This window comes from Giraffa tippelskirchi, chromosome 4 (assembly GCF_054371585.1).
Source record: "Giraffa tippelskirchi isolate mGirTip1 chromosome 4, T2T-mGirTip1v1.2.pri, whole genome shotgun sequence".
Lineage (NCBI taxonomy): Eukaryota > Metazoa > Chordata > Mammalia > Artiodactyla > Giraffidae > Giraffa > Giraffa tippelskirchi.
The window spans coordinates 207,019,559-207,034,123 of NC_137278.1; the positions used below are offsets into that span (position 1 = coordinate 207,019,559).

Sequence of the window (14,565 nt, forward strand, 5' to 3'; positions counted from 1 at the left end):
ATCAGTGGACACCCGCTCAGGCTGTTCATGAGTGAGAAGGATGTCTCTTCTGTGATTGAGCCCTTACATCACAAAGCCCATTGTTACAAACTTACAAAGGCAGCAGGAAGCAGGAGGTGTGGTACATATACGACGGAGTATTACTCAGCCATAAAAAGGAACATTTACATTGTTCTGGCATTTATAGTGCCATTTGTAGCAGCACGGATGAACCTAGATATTGTCATACTGAGTGAAGTAAGTCAGACAGAGAAAGACAATTACCATATGATATCACTTATATGTGGAATCAAAAACAAAAGCAGCAGAGTGCAGTGTGGCTCTGGTTGACTCCAAGATACCTTTGGGTGAGGGCGGCCCTCCTAAGCAAAACAGAACATCCCAGTTTCATAAAGGGAATTCTCTCTTCCCTCTTGAGTTAACAGCTTCAAAACACCATCCCTTCCCGAGGTCCGCATCTCAGCAAATGGACACTGGCCCAGTGGCCCAGCCCAGAGTCCTCTGTGATGCATCCATCATGCAATCTGTCTATCATCTATCATCCAAACTTCCCCCAAATCTCAGTGGCCCCACGCCCAGTGCGTACCTGGAGGCTGACCGCTCCACCCTCACCTCCTGGTCCAGGCTGCCATCATCTTGCATGAATTACAGCCTCCCTCCTTTCACCCTCAATCTGTTAAAAGTACACACGCATGAGCATCACATGAACATACGTGTTAGCACTTGTTCTCTGGGCGGAGGGGTGGGGGAGGGCCAAGCCATAATCAAAAAGCTAGCATCATTTCCCCCTGAGGAATCCCTGTAAAGTGCAAGTCAGATCATGCACAGCTCTCAAACGGCTGCCCACATTGCTCAGAGCAACCAGCAGGGCATCACAATGGCCGCCAGCCCGCCCACTATGACCTCTGACCTCATGCCGTGCCAGCCTCCTGCTGTGCTTCACACACACACACACACACACACACACACACACACACACACACACACACACGAGCTCCTTCCTGCCTCAGGGCCTTGGCCCTTGCTGTTCCTGCCCTCCCCTCAGGGTTTCTACCACATTCCTGAGCCGAATGACACATTCATTCCCTCTCCTTTCCCTTCTCATTCTCCCCAGGTTCCACTCTCTGATCCACCTTCTATTTACCCTAATTGTTTTCCATCCCAACAGAAAATAAACTTCAAGGCCAGGGCTCCGGTCTTTTGCTCACTGCTGAGTCTCCGAGTGCTTCGAAGAACCCAGCACACAGTGGGGCCTTGATATTTGTTCAAAGAAAGAATGGATAAACAGTGTCACCACACAGCCAATCAAACAAATGACTGCTCTGCACAGCCACCTGGGTCTTCTGTTAAAAAGCTCTGATCTAGAGGCTTCCCTGGTGGTCCAGTGGTTGAGAATCTTGCCTTCTGAGGCAGGAGACACAGGTTCAACCCGTGGTCTGGGAACATCCCACATGCTGTTCCCACGTGCTTAGCTGGAGCAGCTAAGTCCAGGTGCCACAACTCCCGAGCTGGCGCTCCAGAGCCTGCACTCTGCACCAAGAAGCCACTGCTACAGGAAGCCCACACACCACAAGCTAAGAGCAGCCCCTGCTCATCACAGCTGAAGAAAAGCCCACGGGACGCAATGAAGACACAGTGCAGCCAAAAGTAAAACAATTATTTAAAAAAGATCATCACTGTTAAAAAAAGAAAAAAAGCTCTGACCTGGTCATGATGCAAAAAAAAAAACAGGAAATGAAACCAAGATTCCATTTTTTTTCTTCTAAGAAACACAAATTTCTGGATTAACAATATCAATGATGGGAAAGGTAGAATAAGGTATGTGGAGCCGTGAAAGTGTCTATCCTTTCCACCTGGTACCTGCCCTTTGAAGACTCTCCTCAAGGAAGTAAACAAGATGAATTCATGAAATTATGATCATTACGGTATTATCTGGAGAAGGAAATGGCAACCCACTCCAGGATTCTTGCGGGGAGAATCCCATGGACAGAGGAGCCAGGTAGGCTACAGTCCATGGGGTCGCAAAGAGTCAGACACGACTGAGCAACTAACACACACACAGTATTATTTACACAGTTCACAAAAAATGAGCAACACTTTAGATGTCAAAATTGTCTAAATTAACAGAATGGCTAAATAAACCATAGTATTTCTACAATGCAGCTACTTAGAATGCTTCGAGAAATAGTTTAACAGTACGGTAAAATATTTGCGGTGTGCAGAGTGGGAAGGGGTGCAGCAAATTGGTCCATATGACCACACACACATACACACACGCACACATCTGTACACACACGTGACACACATGCGGGTGATGCACCCAGAGAGGATGAACACTCAACACACGCCCACGATGGCTGCATTGAGCGTCTGCTGCGTCCTGCGCATCAGCTTTTCTGCTGATGCGCAGGAGACGGAGGTAAAAGATGATCCTTAAGTAGCCTCTGCCAGGGGAGGGTCTTGGGGCCGGGGAGAGAGAGGAGAGCCAGTTTCACAGAAGAGCAGAGATTACGAGAGGGGTCGTGTGCTCTCGACATAGCTGATGGGAATGGCTCCCCGAGGAGGAAACCTCAGAGCCCGGAGGTGAAGGAGGCACAGATCCTTGCAAACCTCGCGTGGCAAGCTGGCGTGAAGGTCAGGGGAGCAGCGCTGGCCTCCTGCACCCCCAGTTCTCTTCTCCACATCCCCCAGAGCCACACCAGGGGCCAGGCTGTGGACGCGGAGGGAGAGGGTGACTCTGATTTGTCCCAAAGCTGGTTTTGCGGCCGGTTGCAGAATATTCTTGGGCTGCTAGCAGAGACGATTACTGTGTGTTCACGGCAGAAAACTTAGAAACTACAAACAGGGCACAAACTGAAACAAAGATCACCAGAGGCCCCGCCCCCAGCGGCATCACGGGCAGCGCCCTGGTGCATGTGGGACCAGCCTCGGACTGGAAGGTCCCCAGGCCCCAGGGATGCTGTCCCAGCCCTCCCTACCCCAGGCCCCCCGGGGCACCCACTGGCCTCAGGAGGGCAGGGCCTCCCGGCTCTCCCATCAGGGGCACTGGGCTCGAGGCGGTCAGGTGCCCATGTTCCTGTCCCCACCTTGCTTTTTCGCAAAGCCGCTTGGGCGCCGCCAGCCTCGCTCCGAGTGACTGGAGACGCCAGGGAGGAGCAGATGGCTCTTGGTCTGGCGCTTCTGTGTCCCTGGCACTTGTCACATGATCATTCTATCTGAATGGGGGAAAATAGGGCTTTTTCTATAACTGGAAGCAATGTTTCTCCTCATCAGAAAAGACACCACTATCTTCAGATGCAAATGTCACTTTCCAAAATCAACTACGCTTTACATAAAAGGCCTCCTCGGGATTGCAGCTGCAAGACAGAGCTCCGGGAAGGGACGGGCCGTCGGGCGCCCGCTTCCGTCCCCACGACTGTCTGGAGTCGGAGCGATGGGCCCGCTCCTCCTGCAGCCCGTCATCTGACAACTGGATGCTCGCAAGGCTCTTCCGGTGACTTTACAAATGAGAAAAAAAAAAAAATAGTGGAATTTTTTGCACTACGGACCTGACCCAATTAGAGGATGATTTCCATGTCTGGAAGGAATCCTCTCTCATTTTTTCAAGGGTATTCGTATAGAACCTTGTTTTACTAAACACTGGTCCCTCTTGATATTGCAGAGAAACATAGACCACCTGTGCCAAAAAGAAAATTCCCAGGCCCCTTTGTGACTACCCAGCAGCAGCAGCACAATACATACAAGTTAACAGTGCCCCAGTATACGAAGCATACAATCATCAAAGAGCCGACTAATAACATCTCGCTTCTGTGGAGCTTTTCTTGGACTCAAATGTAGCCACGTATCTCATTTAGTAAAAACCAAGAGTTACAGTGAAATCCAGTGGTTCTAAATCCTGCTACTGCCTGGACTCACCCAAAAGGCGGCTCCAACCAGTGCGGGGTCAGAAGGAGGCAGCCTGGAGTGGGGGGTCAGAGGGAGGCAGCCTGGAGTGGGGGGTCAGAGGGAGGCGGCCTGGAGTGGGGGGGTCAGAGGGAGGCGGCCTGGAGTGGGGGGTCAGAGGGAGGCGGCCTGGAGTGGGGGGGTCAGAGGGAGGCGGCCTGGAGTGGGGGGTCAGAGGGAGGCGGCCTGGAGTGGGGGGTCAGAGGGAGGCGGCCTGGAGTGGGGGGGTCAGAGGGAGGCGGCCTGGAGTGGGGGGGTCAGAGGGAGGCGGCCTGGAGTGGGGGGTCAGAGGGAGGCCTGTGCTGAATTCCCAGGGCCCCCTCTTCTGCCCCAGCCCAGAGCCCCTCCCCTCCCCCCACAGCCCCGACATCTCTGATGTGCCTTCCGCTCAGACTGAGGTGTCTCCAAGCGCACAGAGTGCTGGGTGACCACTGGGGGGAACTTGCAGGCTCAGTGCAGGGACCCCCCACGCCGTGTCCCGTCCCCCCAGGGCTCAGGCCACACCTACCATCATCACTCAGCGCCTGACACGGAACAGGAAGAAGGGATGGTCGCACAAGCCTCCGGAGCACCACCAGGAAGCAACACCAGGAACCCAAGTTTCGGCCGACTCGGATCGAGCCGAAGGGGGTCAGGGGCTAGGCTGGTCCAGCGGAGGGGCCCGGGGTGGACAGCAAGGACAGCTTGTGGTCAACCGAGGGCTTCGGCGCCAGCTGGGGCTGAACGGGGCTCCGTGCTGCTCTTTCTGGTGACCTCAGGCAAGATGCACACCCTCCACCTCCCTTTCCCCATGGGGATAAAACCTGAACCGTCTCCAAGGGCAGCCTCAGATCTCAACAGAACGACACACGCGGGGCTTCACCCAATGCCTGGCCAACACAGGCGGCCTTCTTGCTGCTCCTGCCGGTTTTTTAAGAGACAGCTTTGCCTGAGTCAGGAGGTGGGGCAGACCTGGGTTTGAGTCCTGGCTCCTGGCTTCCACAGCCTCTGTCACAAGTCATCAGAAGGGAGAGGCACATGGCGCCTGCTCTTGCCTGCAGGTTAAGCCAGCCTGCCCAGGATGGAAGCCTGGTCTAGATGTGGTCACCCGCCCCGAGGTGGGGGATAACCTGGGCTCCTAACCTTGGGCCTGCTGTGGGCTCAGATTCGGGATGGCCAGGCTACAGCTCTGCTTCCCATCTTCCAGCTGGACCTTGTGCGGGCACCTCACTTCTCTGGGCCAAGGTTCTCCATCTGTAGCATCATGACAGCCACACCAGTCGGAGGGAACTCCCCACGAGAATCACCCCAGGAGACAGAGGACAAACAGGGAGCACCCCATTGATTCAGGAATTAGCCCTGGCTCTGCTGTAGGGAACTCATAGTTGAAGGGGGTTGCAGGTTTGATCCCTGGGTGGGGAAGATCCCCTGGAGGAGGGCATGGCCACCCACTCCAGTATTCTTGCCTGGGAAATCCCACGGACAGAGGAAACTGGCTGGTTGCAGTCCGTGGGGTTGCAAAAGAGGTGGACATGACTTAGCAACTGAGCATGCACGCCTGGGGAAGCCCCAAGGGAGAAGTTTGTGCCCCACAATTCAAAGCTGGGGAAAGTTAGCCAAGGACAAGAATCAGTGACACGGGGCAGGGTGTACTCTGGAGGGCTCACTGACCCAGGAATTCTGTTAGCTCATGTTCAGTTTTATTGTACTCTCATTTCAATAGCTCTATTAAGGGAGTGATTTTAAAAAAAAGAGCCTTCTAGTACCCTGTCAATAAATTATGTCCAGCCACGTCTTGGCTGACTTATAAAATCAATTTTCCATGACACAGTATCCTAAGCAACTTCTCTAGACAACAGGGAAGAGAGAACACGGCAGGGGAGGGTGGATGAACTGTCAAGTGATCCAGTGGAGTTGGAGACGGAGACATGCAGGTGTATCTGCTTCCTGGAGGCATGGTGCACCCAAGGCCTGCTTCTCAGCTCCCATCTCCACAGCCTTTGCCATGCGGCTCTGAGTTTCCTCCCACTGAAGAGCTGGGAATATTTCCCTATCCCTCAGCTTTGCATTCAGCCGTATGATTGCTTTGGCCAAGGGAATGTCAGCAAGTACAATGGGATCGAAGCATTAAAAAGCCTTTGCATGATCAGCAAGCCCTCCTGCGTCTGTGGTGCCACCTTGAGAGGAGCTCACCTGCTTCACTCTGGTCCAAGGGAGCAGAGACATCCCAGGGAGGCCCCCAGAGCTGAGCCCGGGTCTGCTAGCCCATATGCAAAAGCTGAACAGATATTTACAGTCCTGGAGGTTCTGGGGCTCTTTGTTATACAGCGATAGCTGACTGATTCAGTTCTGAATTTCCAGTTAGTGAGAAATAAAAGGTACTGAGCTCAGAGTACAAGAAGAGAAGGTGACCTTTTGGCTCTCATTGCTCCTTGATGATGGTCACTGAGCAAAAGGACTTGATGTCACTCGTCCTGTGGGCGTCCAAAGGGGGCTGTTACCTGGCTGGGACAACATGGTTTAGCAAGGTCTGCATCAGCTGTCAGGTTAGAAACATGTTGGTATATTGATTTAACTCTTAGGAAGGATATAATTAAGCTAATCAGATTGCATGATTCTTCTACTAAGTTTTGTTCTGAATACTTGGGGAGACAATTAAACAGTTTTTTCCCCATGATTCCTTATAGGAGAGGGAAAAAAAAATCCTGAAACTTCATACAGAATAAGAACACAGCAGGTAGCAAAAACTCCTAATTAGAAATACTCGGTAAAGAATTCCTCCACTTCCTTTTAAAGAACAGTGTAATTACTTCTAAGAATTGAAAAATCGCTTCACTGATCAAATATTTTGATTAGCAAAGAAATTAATTGTACTGTATCTTCATTTGTATTTACAGTGAATTAATGAACGCTAAAAATAACAACAGCAGTAAAACTGCCTGTCAAAAAAAAGATAAAACATTTAAAAAATCTAGATGAAAATAAAGTGAAACCTATGTGTGCAAACGTGCTGATACAGACACCTCCCGGTGGATCAAGGAACCAACTTCTGCATCTCCCAGGTACCCCCGCGCACAGGGCCACGGGTGGACGCTCGGGTATCGGGAGGTCTGGAGGCCCTAGTGATGGACAGATCGGCTTTGGCGGTTCAGCATGCTGTGTGCAGAAGTGAGGGAGATAGGCCAGAACTGCAGGTACCACCCGGGTTTCCTGGGGGCGTGACGCTGCCCACCCTGGGGTCTCTGACCGAGCAGGGATTCTTTCTGGGTGATGAACAGACGCAGATCTGGAGATTTCAGCTTCCTTTTCCTTTGGAAGGGCTGCACTCAAGCCAAGCTTCAAGCAAACTGAACCAAGGCTTACTGAGACGCCGTCCTGGGGGCCACCCCTCGCTGTGCTCCTTCATCCAGGCTCTGAGCTGCAGCATTGCCGAAGCTTCTCTGACCCTCTCATTGCCCTTGGGGACAGCCGCGTCCTTCCTGTTTCTAGACAAGTAAGTGGGGCTTCTCCCTGAGGAGATCAGGACCTGGGCTCCTCCCCTGTGAGCTGATGCTGGAGCTCAAGACGGCCTGACTTCAGAGCTGTGCTCTCTCATCCTCTCGTGACCCCAGCCCCCGCCACACGCATGAGTACAGAGCCTACCCCAGAGAGGCATCAACACAGACTGAGGGCCTGCTGCGGGCCGGGCTCTGTCCCAGGCACAGGACTTGAACGGCTGAGGCCAGCCCCTGCCTGGAGAAGCTGATGCTGTGAGATGCCCGTGGAGGCCAGCACGGGGGAGACCCACCTCAGGGCCCTGCCCCGCGGCCTCCCTCCCGGACCCTCTGTCCCCGCCTCGCATCCCCCTCCCTCTCCTTCTCCCCACTCCAGCCCCAAACCCACACTTCAGCTGTTCCCAAAATACAGGTTTGTCATCTTGGGTCTTTGCACGCACTGATCCTGACACCTGGGAAGCCCATCTCCTGATGTCCTGATGCACTGCAAGCTCATCAGAGAGCCCTTTCTGCCACCTCTGCCCTGACCACATAGACCGAGGGCCTCCCACTCCAGCTCTCTGGGCTCACTTCCCCTCCACAGCTCGACATTCGCAGAGGATCCACCCGACACCTCTGCAAACACCAAATCCACAGACCCTTCTGCTGCTGCTGCTGCTGCTAAGTCACTTCAGTCATGTCCAACTCTGTGCGACCCCATAGAGGGCAGCCCACCAGGCTTCCCCGTCCCTGGGATTCTCTAGGCAAGAACACTGGAGTGGGTTGCCATTTCCTTCTCCAATGAATGAAAGTGAAAAGGGAAAGTGAAGTCACTCAGTCGCATCTGACTCTTAGCGACCTCATGGACTGCAGCCTACCAGGCTCCTCCATCCATGGGATTTTCCAGGCAAGAGTACTGGAGTGGGGTGCCATCCACAGACCCTTCAGTAGCACGAAATTGCCATAAAATGCAGAGAAACAGAGGAAACACTTAAGCTACCCCTGCGACCCTTTAATGATTCAATAAACTCGTGGCTGAAGTCATTTATGAAACTATGAAAATGAATTCTTCCACCCTAATAAATTACACACCATATAGTCACATCATTATTGAACATTGTACACTAACCAGATACTCACTGAAGGAGGACAGAATGAAAAATAATAATAATGCAGACATTTGGTGTTTGCTATGTTCAGTACCATGCAAACCTCATTCCGAATTAACTCACTTAACCAGAATAGCAATCCTGTGCGGTAGACATGCAGACACTCAGACTGACAGTAGGAAGCTGAGAGCGCCGGCTGGATTTCTAATCCCGGCTCTGCTGCTCCTAGCTGTGTGACTGGGAATACATGCTGAAACCTCTCTGTTCCTGTTTCCTCCTCTGTGGGGTTGGAGAAGACTCTTGAGAGCCCCCTGGACTGCAAGGAGATCAAACCAGTCCATCCTAAAGGAGTTCAGTCGTGGGTGTTCATTGGAAGGACTGATGCTGAAGCTGAAACTCCAATACTTTGGCCACCTGACGCGAAGAACTGACTCACTGGAGAAGACCCTAATGCTGGGAAGGATTGCGGGGCAGGAGGAGAAGGGGATGACAGAGGATGGGATGGTTGGACGGCATCACCGACTCAATGGACATGAGTTTGAGTGAGCTCTGGGAGTTGGTGATGGACAGGGAGGCCTGGCGTGCTGCAGTCCATGGGGTCGCAAAGAGTCTGACACGACTGAGCGACTGAACTGAACTGAACTGAAAAGGGTTCTCAGGAGGATGAGCTGAGTTAATTCAGGTGAAGTGCCTGGAACAGGGCTGGCTCACAGCACATGCCCAGTGCGTACCAGCCTCCGTTTGGATGTTGGTATCTGACTGTGGGTGGCAAGAAAAGGCAGGAACAGGCCGGGCAGAATCACTGGGGAGGTGACGTGCTTCTTCCTCCCAGTCTCTCAACAGGGACCATTCACATTCAGGCCTCAGTGAACGCCGAGCGGTGGAGCCTTCTGGTTCCTGCACGAATGGTCGGGGCCATTTCTGCCTCCTCGCCCCTGGGGAGGTGTGTGCATGCTCACCTGTCCTCCCACCAGTCTGGACACCAGGGCTGGCCCAGGGCCTGGCACATGGTGGCTCACATTTGCTAAACGTGGGGAGATAAGAATCTCCCAGTCTAATGGGGCAATTAAAGCCAGAACCCAAGCAGCTCGCCTCCAAGCCAGACACGCAGGTACACGGTAACAATTAAGACGCAAGTGCCATCCTGGATTTGCTCTGCAAGTCTTGCTTGGGACAATGACTTCTTGGATTGACTCCTGGCTTCCTGATACGGTCATGACCTTGTAGGATCAGTAGTACAGCTCAATGCTGGTGGTTAACTGATCCAAACACAGCAACTGAATTGGATCACAAATCCCTGCAGGGATGAAATGAGTGAGGGTCTCTGGGGCAGGCTACACCACAGTCTGCTTACTTGAACAGGCAGAGAGCGTCCCGCCCAGGGCAGGAATCGGGAGGGAATGCCAGCCTGGATACCAGGGGAATGCTCGTGAGGCACTGGAGGAGCTGCCCAGGGTCCCCTGGAGACGGGCTGAGGCTGGCCCTGCTGGCAGTGCGCGGGCTCAGGTGGCTGCAAGCCTGGCGCGGCCCTTCGCTTTTCTGCAAGAAGCATGGAGACCAGACTGAGTTTGCTTTGGCAGGCGAGCTCGTCCTGCTCCAGCCGGGGCCCATCTGGCAGCTGCTAGAGCAGCAGGTGCCCAGTCCCCCTACTACCCACCTCCCGGAAGCTGATGAAGGCGGGGGCGGCGGGACTGCTCCTCCTTCCGACTGGAAGCTCCAGATCCAGGTGGGGCCCTGGACTGTGGGTGCTTCAACCACTCGGGTTTGGGAGAACTGGGTTTTCCCAGGTGGTGCTAGTGGTAAAGAAACCGCCTGCCAATGCAGGAGACAAAAGAGACTCGGGTTCGATCCCTGGGTTGGAAGATACCCTGAAGAAGGCATGGCAACCCACTCCAGTGTTCTTGCCTAAGAGAATCCTATGGACAGAGGAGCCCAGTCCATAGGGTCACAAAGAGTCGGACATGACTGAAGCAACTTACCATGCACACATGCGTTTTAACCTCACGAGAAGGACGGCGCGTCATGCTGACTGGTGGTCAGGGAGCCCGAGCAGGTTGGCCCGACTGCTCCTCCGGTGTGACGGCATCATTTTCATTCCAGGCGGTTGACTATGATTCTCTTCCTTTAGCTCAGGCATGGTGGCCCAGAGCCCCTCACCCTGCACTGCCACCAAGGCCACCCCAAGCATCCAAGTGACCTGAGTTATCCCTCCCAAGCTGTCGTATCCTCAACCGTCTCCAGGACAACAGTAACAACAGGTAGCAAGTATTCTACTGGAAGTGGAAAGTGAGTGAAATTTAGGGGAAACATTCAAAAATCACCAAAATTATATTTTGAGCACTTGGATTTTTTTTTTGGCATCAGGGGCAAGAGTAAATAACTGGAATGGCATATCTTAATAATTTCTTTAATTTATTTCCAATAATCTTTGGGCCTTTTCCTGAAAAGGAAATGTCCCCATTCTTTACAATATTCATTAAAAATACATGGACACCACTATACTTACAATAAAAAGAAAAATAAATCAAAGTAACACTGTTGGCAACTAATATAAACATGATGCTCATGAAAGATTACAATCATTTTGATGTGGGTTACGGTCTCTTCTTTGGTTGAAAACTACAACCTTAAATTCTCCCTTGGAAAAAAAAATCATCTCCAAGTTGCTTAACTTCTCACTGGATAACTTTAGAGGTGATATATTATAAACACAAGGTAAGGACTGATATCTCATTGGGTCTTGGTTAGCTAAAATGTGGGAAAATAATTACTCTGCATTGAATAAGGATGCGCTTTGTTAAAAATTCCATTATTTCCATGGTAATAAAGTAGAAAGATTTTATATGGATTCCTACTGTGCCTTTTAAAAATTCTATGTCTGCTCTGAGCATTATTTTATATTCACAGAGGATACTGAAATTTCACTTTAAGACATAAAAGAAATGTTAAAGAGAAATGATTTTCTAAAAACAAAGTGATACTCTACATAGCTTGCACGTAGCATTTTGAAGGTAAAATTTTTTTCCCAGAATTGAAAAAGAGGTATTTGCTGAGGGTAGACACTCAGGTGACATCTTCACCCATCTCGCGAGATCTTACGAGAACGGTGTTGGTGCTGACGTCCACGGCTTGTCCTGTTTTCTCTTTCTTTACTTTGCAAGCGAGGCCCTGGGAGTGCTTCGGTTTTCATAACACCTCCTTGCTCCTCGTTGGTGCCAGCTGGGCAAGTGCGTCTCATCCTGACTCTGGCCTGATGCTCCTGGCTGGCCAAGCCAATCGGTGCCTGCCTCGGTGGTCAGCAGCTGGCGGGCTCGGGTCTGGGTGGCAGTGCGGGGTTCCAAGAGGGACACAGGGCCCACGTGCAGAGCTGATGCTGGGGTGGTCGATCTGTACCGGCTGCGGCCCGCCACTTTGAGGAGCACTTTAGGGGTGCGTCACGGGGCAGCGGGGAGCCGAAAGGCCAGGGCTCAGCTGCACCCTGGGATCTGGAAGGTACTGCAGCATCTGGTGTGATGGGAGCAGAGGCGCCTTTCCCTGCGGTGTGTGAACGACACAGGAGACGGATCTATACAGGTTTGGGGGGGGCATTTGGCACCCCATCTAAGAGATGGGTGAAGTTGCCATCTTTACGCTCCAGGTGCTTCCAGCTCCCGCAAGGCCTTTCGCGACGCCTCCCCTACCTTTCCAGCTGTCCCTTTTCCAAGAGCGGATTCAGTTCGGCTGGGGATTATTCACGGAGAACTTCCTCTGCGAGGAGAGGTCCCGACTGCCTTAATTACATTTCGGTAATCTCCTTTTAATTACTTGCCGCCCGGACATCCCCTAGAGGAAGGGATGGCTGGTGTCGTTATTTAATGAGCTCGAGGAGGATGCATTAACTGTTCCTGTTGTTAGTTAACTTCTTTTCTTTCTGTCAAGAACAGTCGTCAGCCCACCATTAGACACTAGGTAGGGGCGGGGTCACAGCTCGTCCACAGCCGCCTCACCATCCCAGTCCACCCTCGTGGGAGCCGACCCACATCCCTGCTGAGAAGTCTCCAGGGTCTGGGACCTGAATTCTGGAGCGAGGGGTGCAGGGCCCCGGTGGTTTGGCCCTGACCCCTCCTCCATCAGCAGATGGACGTGCCCTGAACATCTGTGGTCGCCCTGTGCCTCGTGTCCTTCAGGTCAGCAGCCCCAGCCTCAACTTGCTCTTCTGGTAAAGGCACCTCCATCTTCACACCCCCTCCCCAAGCCAGTTCAGGGGCTGATACCATTTCATCCCAAGCGCCCAGTGCACGCGGACGGGGAGGGTAGGAGGGCTGAGCAGTGGGCTGGGGGGTGCCATCATCCCTGCTGCAGCCCCTCCAGCCCCCGGGCCCCCTTCTGTCTCGAAGCACACTTCCCACCGTCACTTACATTACAGTTAGTCCTAAAGCCTCCTCTTAACAATGTTCAGCAAGGTGCTTCCCTAGGCGCAGGGGACTCCAAGATGAGGTCAGGTGGAACGAGTGTGGGGGGAAGCAGGGGGCAACACTCAAGGCTCTGGAAACGCCCCCCTTGCCACGCTCTGGGTTCAGGGACTCCAGAGCCCTCAGAGGGACCCGTGAGCGGGGATGAGCCTCCTACACTGCCGACGGTGCAACCTCTGGACAGAGCCCGTGAGGACTCCGCGTGGCCAGTGGAGGCCGCAGGAAGGGTTTGGGCACGTGCTCATTCGTGCTTGGCAAGGACACGCTGTAGCAATTGGAGACCTGGAAGCTGCCGTGAGTCCAGTGATGGGGCATCGGTGAAACCGACGGCCCAGGACACCTGTCCCCCTGCTCCCTTCCCCAGTCAAAGGGCTGCTCCTGACTCATTCTCTCGCCTTCCATTTGCTAAAGGAGCTCTGCCAGCACATCCCTCCCCAGGGCATGCCGACCTCCCTGCCTGCCCCTGGCCCCCGAGTCTTCTCTTCCGAGGCCCCTCACGGTCATGGCACTCCTCTTCCCAAACCTTCCCTGGGTCTCCATGCAGTTCAAAGTGCTAAGAGGCCGCCCGCCCCATCGCTCCCTGGGCACCTGGTACTAACCCTCTCTGCCCTGCCCCTCGCCCCAGTCCAGGCAGCCGCCAAATCTCAAGCCAGCTGGGCTCTCCAGGGCGGCCCCCCCTGCCCCGAGAGGTCACGCGGCTCCCTCCCTCCCCTCGGCCGTGTCTCAGCTCAGATGTCCCCTTCTCACCGGGCCCTCCTCTGCCCAGCTTTATCTGATCCCACAGCACAGATCAGATTCTGACATCTGATACATGTTCTCATTGCTCGTCTGTCTCTCTTGCTAGGATACAGGCCCTGGCTCAACGGCTGACCTCAGGACCCTGCCCAGTGCCGGGTGCACAGTGGCCCACCGGAAGCCCTGGCTGATGGACAAAGTGGGTGGGACGGGACACATCCCACGAGATCCACGCTTTAGAGACACACTGCTGACGCGGAAATGCCAGCAATGTCACGGGAGGGGAAGAAGCAGCTCTGGGAGGGATGTACAGGGGCCCAGGGGAGAGGTTGGGCAGCTGGGGTGGAAAATGGTGAAAGTTCCAGGGTGGGGATGACTAAGAAATGGGAGGACAAGCAGCTGAGGGACAGGGAGGTGCAGCCAGAGAAACAGAAGGGGTTATAGGGGCTGTTTTGCCGGAAGGGACTGGGGTGAACAGCTGATCAAGTGATCTCTGCTCTGAAATCTTTTGCAACAATTACATTTTTTTTTCTATATGGGCATATACTACTTTGATACAAATAATAAATGTTTGTTTTAAAAAGTCTTTTAAGAGTTAAGGAAAATCCCCAATAACCCCCCAATTCAGCAGCACATGCTCCCTGTCCTTGACCCCACCCGCCAAAGGATATCTGTAGAGGAAAGAAGACTAGAGGTAAATACACCAAGATACTGGGCTTCCCTGGTGGCTCAGATGGTAAAGAATCTGCCTGCAATGCAGGAGGCCCAGGTTCAATCCCTGGGTCGGGAAGATCCCCTGGAGAAGGGTATGGTGGCCCACTCTAGTATTCTTGCCTGAAGAATCCCATGGACAGAGGAGCCTGGCAGGCTACAGTC

General features: G+C 53.1%; 1 protein-coding gene and 1 long non-coding RNA gene across 32 annotated transcripts in view; one reads left to right on the top strand and one right to left on the bottom strand.

Moving 5' to 3' along the window:
• The window catches only part of EFCAB6 (EF-hand calcium binding domain 6), a 241,057-nt gene that overhangs the window by 20,439 nt on the left and 206,053 nt on the right, over positions 1-14,565 (bottom strand). The window lies entirely within an intron of this gene.
• Positions 12,427-14,274, top strand: LOC145544751 (uncharacterized). The gene is made up of 3 exons (XR_014081633.1): positions 12,427-12,669; positions 13,063-13,248; positions 13,799-14,274. It is a non-coding gene; the product is annotated as an uncharacterized LOC145544751 (long non-coding RNA).